A 7577-nucleotide genomic window follows, 5' to 3' on the forward strand; every position below is an offset into this window, starting at 1 on the left:
GGAAGACTGGGAATGGTAAGATGACCTATTCTGTTGTTTGTGCCTGCATCTATGCATGGTGCCTCCCCTTTTTTTACAGTATCAAACCTATAGATCAAGAGCTGGTGCACTGAGCATTAGGCTGTCTTTCAAAGTCCAGTTTTCATTTCAAAAAGCTGTGTCATGGTTTAACTGTAGCTGGCAACTAAGCACCACACAGCTGCTTGCTCATTCCCCCTGGTGGGATGGGGGAGAGAATTGGAAGAGTAAAAGTGAGAAAACTCATGCATTGAGATGAAGACAATTTAATAGGTAAAGCAAAAGCCATGTGCACAAGCAAAGCAAAACAAGGAATTAATTCACCACTTCCCGTTGGCAGGCAGATGTTCAGCCATCTCCAGGAAAGCAGGGCTCCATCATGTGTAATGGTTACTTGGGAAGACAAAACGCCGTAACTCCCAGCATCTCCCCTTTCTTCTCCTTCCCCCAGGTGTACATGCTGAGCATGACCCCATATGGTCTGGAATACTCCTCGGGTCAGTCGGGGTCAGCTGTCCCAGCTGTGTCCCCTCCCAACTCCTTGTGCCCCCCCAGCCTCCTCACTGCTTGGGGTGGGGTGAGAAGCAGAAAAGGCATTGACTCTAGGTAAGGACTGCTCAGCAATAATAAAAACATCCCTGAATTATCAGCACTGTTGTAAGCGCAGATCCGAAACATAGCCCCATACTAGCTACTATGAAGAAAGTTAAGTCTATCCCAGCCAAAAGCAGCACAAGCTGTTATTCTGATCCTTCAGCAAAGCACATTCAGGAGTGCCCTGGAGCAGGTGGAGAAGAAGCTAATGTGTTATGGAGTATCTGACATGTCCAACTGCATCTTTCATTCCCAAGGAACCAAAGGTGTTCCACAAGTGCACAAACTTCTTTTAATTAGCCATCAGAGGTAAAGAAACCTCCATCTCCTTCCCAGAGGCTAAGTTGCCAAAGCAAACCAGGACTAGTTGGTCTGCTCACTCTGGTTCTGATAGTTCTGTTTTCGTGGTTCTGATATGGACCTGTGGGTGGCAGAATCAGAGTCAAATCCCTTTTCTAGTGATTCAGAGCAGATATTGGAACTGGGAACTTGCAGACAAACCCCCTCATCACTGCATTTTTACGGTAATGTAGGCTCTGGATTTTTGTAAGTCTCTAGGTAGAATTAACTCTACTTTTCTATTACTTCTATTTTCTACTTTGTTGTAGAGTACTTAGTTATCAGACCAGAATGGGAGAATAAGATGGTTTTTAAGCTAGGCATTAGGAATCAGGAAGCCTGACCGTTCTTCTTCTCTTGGCTAACTTTGTAATGTTAGTCTGTTTTAGAGTAGCATTTTAGAGGTGGTTTTCTTGTTCTAACTGCTTCAGTAAATTAAGAACAAAGTATTATTAAAGTGTGCCTTTGTTATGATGCACAATTAGTAAGATCTGTGTTTAGTTCTCAGTAACTACTATATCTGCTAGATTTTTTTATTAATAAAAAGTCAGCCACGCAGTCACGGATTGTCAAATATGACCAGTGTGGCTTGTGGTGCATTGGGCATTAAGTGAAAATTCTGCTAGACAAATTCCATACTGTACTCTTATCACAGCAGCTCTCACTGCAATTCATACTCTGCCCTCAGTAATAACTCTGCAACACCAGAAGTCTCAGAGGGTATGTAGAGGTGTGTTAGAGGGCAATGGAGTTCAGCTCTGCATCTGAAAACTGCTTAAGAATTGTATTGATGGGATGTGAGAAATTACAAAATATAAACTGGATTCCGTAAGAGCCATAATGCTGTTCATAAGAAAAGTAAATCATCTGTTTTCCCTAAAATGAGTGTGTAGAAGTGGATTGCAAGTACAGGGCAGATCTATTTCATTGTTTGTCATTTCTTTCTAGTAGTGGTTTATTTTAAAATGTACTGCGCAAGCCTCTGCCTGTGAATTTCATCTTCAGACACACCATTGACTTAAATATTTTCTTTCAGAAAATGGTGCGAGAACTACCTATGTAGGAATAGAGGGGGAAAAATAGAATCATTCTTCCTTCTTATATGCATGTACTCATATACACATCTATTCATGCACCCAGAGGTATAATAATCCCTATTTAGTTGCCAGAGCTAGTGGGAGACTAGTGGTGGCCCCAGGCAGAGATTAAGGGGCAAGTGCATTGAATGACTCATTGCGTTACCTAATGTAGCTTTGTGGGGTCTCTGGAGAGCCCTAAGTAATTGTTATCTGACCCTTCCCTCTGCTGGAGCCAGTATTAAATCCAGAATCGATAAAGGAAGTTGCACCATAGCTTTGAATGAATAATGCAGTAATTTTGCAGTAGTATGTAGCTATTGAAAACCAACAGTTTGTTATGATTCAGCCAGTGAACAGACAGTCATGCAGTGCGTGTTGTTCTCACATGCTTGGCTATGTGCACAGCTGAAGTTCGCATAAGTTTACTACATCTTCATGATGAGATGAATGTTGGGAAGATTATTACTCTGATGACTTATACGTGGCTCTGGATGAATGGGTGTGACACTATTGAGATCCTAAAGGTACTAGGAGTTGCGTTGTGCAATCTGTGGGATCATTGCATATGAAAAACTTTTTATAATATTCAAATCAAGAACTCAGACTGAACAGCACTGATCTCTGCAGGCATCAGGAAATGCTTGTTTTCTTATACTGAGTACTCCTGAGCTTTATTGCAGTAGCAATCTGAGATGTGAAGATGGAGATATGAGTTATAGTTACAATTACAGACACTCCATTTCCCTGAAAATTTTATGGAGAGGGAAAAATCACAGCATCACAGCAAGAGCATGGGTATGCAGGAAATAAAGTGACTGCCCAAAAGTTATACTGAAGTTTGTGGCAGAGCATACATTGAAACACTGAGATAGAACTAAGGAGATTTTTAACTAGAGCAAGATGAACATTTTTCAACTAAATTAGCAGGTAGTAAGAGATGTGGACTTGTCAAAACTTAAGTGTTTCCTAGGAGCATACCAACTATGTTGAAATTTGTGTCAGAAAAGATCATAAAGACCAGGATGAATTTTTTTCTTATTTTGTCCTGAGAAAGAAACTCCCCAGTGGTCAAGATTTCATCTAGGATGTGTAAAGTGCAAGTTCACATTTTTGCTTTTTCTCATTAAGACTGGGTGCTTGAGTATGAGTTTCCCTCATCCCAAATAGTTGGGAATTTTGTCCTTTCACTGTTTCCAGGCACTGGTGTCATCAGCTTTGCTTTTTAAAGGGACATGCAAGTATCATTGGAGTCACTAGAGTTTAAAAGGGTGAAAATCCTGCCTTTTTCCTTTCAACACATAAATGAAAGAGTTGCATTGCCCATGCTGCTTATACTAGGAGAAGAGTATTTATGCTTTGATGGCTAAAAACAATCTGTAATTAAGGATAACCTTAGTCATGGCCATTTATTAGACTTATTTGTTCTTGTGAGAATACTGTCTTGTAGATTTTCTTTCCTGTCTCTGGTGTGCTGATCATGGCAATGTTGTTATATGTTGTTATTAATGGTAATAACATATAACAACACTTCATTCAAGGCATGAGAAGACAGCAGCGTGAAACCAGAAAAACCCATCAAGCCAAAAAGTGTTTCAGGCATTTACCCAGCCCTCTATTTTTCTTCTGTGCTTTCTTGTGTGTTGTGTTGTTTTTGTTTACCTCTCTGGTTTGTTTTTTAAGCACTGAGTGTGCCAGGGCTTGCAGTTTGTCTGCTGAGTCCATTCCTACCCCAATACAGCACACAGTAGACTGGGTGGTTAATTTTGTGGGGAAAAATACCTAACATAATGATAGATCCCTGAACACTCTCCATTTGTGATTTACCTTTGTCCTGGTTTTGGCTGGGATAGAGTTAATTTTCTTTCTAGTAGCTGGTATAGTGTTATGTTTTGGATTCAATATGAGAAGAATGTTGATAACACACTGATGTTTTCAGTTGTTGTTGAGCAGTGTTTAGACTAAGTCATGGATTTTTCAGCTTCTCCTGCCCAGCCAGCAAGAAGGCTGGAGGGGCACAAGAAGTTGGGAGGGGACACAGCCAGGACAGCTGACCCAAACTGGCTAAAGGGATATTCCATACCATGTGAGGTCTTGCCCAATATATAAACTGTGAGGAGTTGGCCTGGGGGGGATTGCTGCTTGGGAACTAACTGGGTATCGGTTGGCAAGTGGTGAGCAATTGCATTGTGCATCACTTGTATATTCCAATCCTTTTATTAGTATTGCCACTTTATTATTGTTATTATTATCACTATTGGTTTCTTCCTTTCTGTTCTATTAAACTGTTCTTATCTCAACCCACGAGTTTTACCTTCTTCCTTCCAATTCTCTCCCCCATCCCACTAGGTGGGGGGGATGTGAGTGAATTGGCTGTGTGGTGCTTAGTTGCTGGCTGGGATTAAACCACAACAATCTTGTATCTCTGGAAATGTACAGAGACTGTGGTCTTGTCTAATGACTAAAACATGAGAATAACTTTTCCCTGAGAAGGCATTCAACCATCTCACTCCAAAACAACAACAAAAAATATACTTAGATTACATGGTTTCTGCAAAATGGAAAGTCTTCAGTTGTTAGGCAACCTCATCCTATAAAACTGACTGATTACCTAAATGATTCTTCTCAAGGTTTTGCTGTAAATTTCCAGTTTACCAGATGATCAGCAGCCATGCTGCAAGGGTTTTTAGGTTCATGACTGCGTGCTTGGATGAAGTGAGTAATGGATGTTCCTGCTTAATCATTTCTGGGCAGATTTGAGCTTACTCTCATTGGAACCGTGTAGTCATGTGAAGGCAGCCTGGAGCCTAAGCTGGTACCTCTACCCTCTAAGCCCACCTTCTTCACTTGGATTCAATACCACGCTGACCATAGCTCTCTGGCTCCTTCAACTTGTTCACAAAAAGGCTGGAGACATGCAACACTGCAAGATACCCTGTATAAAGGGGAAGGAGTTACACCACCATCTTTCTGGGGCTCTTAGCTGTCTGAAAATATGTAGAAATACTTTAACTGCAGCAGGAGTAAATGTAAATCCAGGATTCCGAGAATACTACTTCAATAATGTTCCCATCCTCACAAGAGCTTGAAAAGCTAAAGTTTTCTGGGCAGCTGCCAAATGCAGGTAATGAATGGTTGTTTAGCTCTTTGGAAATGTACAAAGCAAATGCTAAACACCAGTTACATTCTGCTATCCAAGTCACAAGACTGCCTAGAGAACTGCCAGATAGATAAATGTCCACAATTATAGTATAAAAATACCAACAGGAATTATTTAGGGTGGAACAAGGCAGGGCCACCTAGGAGTAATTAGATGGAGTTCAGGAGAGGAGAAAGCTTCCTTGAGAGAGAACTTTTGAAACTGACACATTTGACCAGAGAAAAACTGACTATATAGGAAGAAATACTTTTGTATAAGCCTGTGACAGGTTAAATTTACTAATTCTAGTATGGAAAGTATACCAAATCATTCATAGAGCCACTGCATCCAAGGGCCAAATTTAGTGCTTCTAACTGGAACTGCAGGCTACTTTTCACTGATGTTTTTGCTCTTTGTGGTACTGTGCGTAAGTCACTTAAGCATCTGCAAGAAGTTTAGTGATGCATGACATGGGGAAAGAAAGGTTCAATATGTATGAATAGGCCTAACTGCGTTTCCCAGACAGACTTTCTCCATGCACAATAGCATCAGAAGTTTGTTAACAAGCAAGTACATTATACTAATTTCTTTCATTTGTCCTCCTTATTGCTTTATTAGCAATTCTAGGACAATCTGTTGTTTCAAACTAATTTTACTATTGTTTTGCTGGATTAGTGGTAGAACCATTATAATAAATCAGCTGAGGACATTGAAGCACTTGAGGTTTGATCTCCATTTGCACCTGGTGAGTGGATGTACAGTGTATGTACAGAAGCAGTACAGACTGTAGAAAAAAAATATAGCAACATCTGAACAGAAGGCATCCCTTATCTTCATGAGTTCCCTTAATTAGCTTGGCATAGAATTAAATTGCCTTCCCTGAGGGGAAAAAAGTTTCTGCTCATTTATTCTTTGTTTTCTGAATACTACTGAAGTCATACCATTTATATAAATGGGGGGGGAGTCCCCAAAGAGCCTTGAAGTGTTCAAGCTTAGTGCAGGATGAGAGGCAGGTCAATGAGTTAGGAGATATTCCTGGGGAGAGGGAAGAACTTTTCTGGTCTGTGACAACACAAATTCTATAGAGTATTTTGTAAGAAAGCAGAAAAGCTAGAGAAGGAGGCGAGTGATGATTAAAAAGAGAAGTGAATGAAGAGTTTACAATGAGAACAGAAGGGGAGAAGTAAGCTGATACATAAGGCCATAGAAACAAGGTGCAGGAGCTAAATTCAAAATGATAGGAAGAAAGTCAGAAACGCAAAGATATCTCTTAGTTGACAGGACAGTAAATTGGACACTGACAAGTTGGTGCAACAGAGAGGCTCTAAATCCTCTTATGCAGGATTACACTGGGGAAGAAGCGACCAAAGCACGGGCTGCTACGGAGGGTGTATAACCCTGCAGGGGAAGAAGACAGAACTTGTGTTCAAATGGTCGTATTCATGTTAGCGATTCAGTTAGTTGTCTTTTATGAAGTCACTTTAAAGCCACCTGTAAGTCCTTTGAATATGATTGACAATTACTGTGACTATTTGCTTTTCCTTCTTGTGGATCATGAAACTTTAATCAAAATTACTCTCAATATAATAAGTTTGCAAAAGCTGAATTCTTAATCGTTTTTCCCAACACTTTTACAATCTGATCAATCCTTAATAATGAGAGCCAGCTGAAAAAAAATACAATTTTCTATTCAGACAATGCCATTTCATCAAAAATGAATCATCTTAAGTGAATACATTGATTTAGATTAAATTTGATGGGAAAATATCAAAATGAATAATTTTACCTTATTTCTTTCTGGCAATGTTGAAATATTTTATATTGACATTTTATTCCTTTCATTTCGACTTCTATGATATTTACATTATTTTGATATTCCTATACTATGGCATATAAGAGTTTCAGTGACTCCAACTGAGTGTTTTTTATTTGCACTGAAAATAAATGTCAAAATGTTGGAATTTCCCATGGGATGAGAATTCCACTTTCTATTTATAATACAATGTGAAAAGAAATACAGTGCTCCAGATTAAGTCTGACCTTAGTACTTCTCAGCTCTGGAATGCCAGTCAATCTAATATATGGATCAGGATTGTGTAATAAGATTTCTGAGTTATTTATGCCAATCATATTTTCATTATTTCCTCACCAATATTGGCAGTGGTAATTCTTTGTACACTAACGCATTTTTTCCATCCATCTAGATACAAGTTACATGACATAAACTACAAAGGAGTCTCCTTGGAGCATGGCTTCCAGTTTTAAGAATTGTTCAGATATTTCATCTTTTTTTTCTGAATTAGGTCCAAGGCCTGTCAATGTATGATTTGAATAATCTCTAGTATTATCATCGATATTTATTTTACAAAATGTTCTGCAGTGTTGATGAGTTTCAATCTATGTGGAGATAA

This window comes from Aquila chrysaetos, chromosome 20, assembly GCF_900496995.4.
Source record: "Aquila chrysaetos chrysaetos chromosome 20, bAquChr1.4, whole genome shotgun sequence".
Taxonomy (NCBI): domain Eukaryota; kingdom Metazoa; phylum Chordata; class Aves; order Accipitriformes; family Accipitridae; genus Aquila; species Aquila chrysaetos.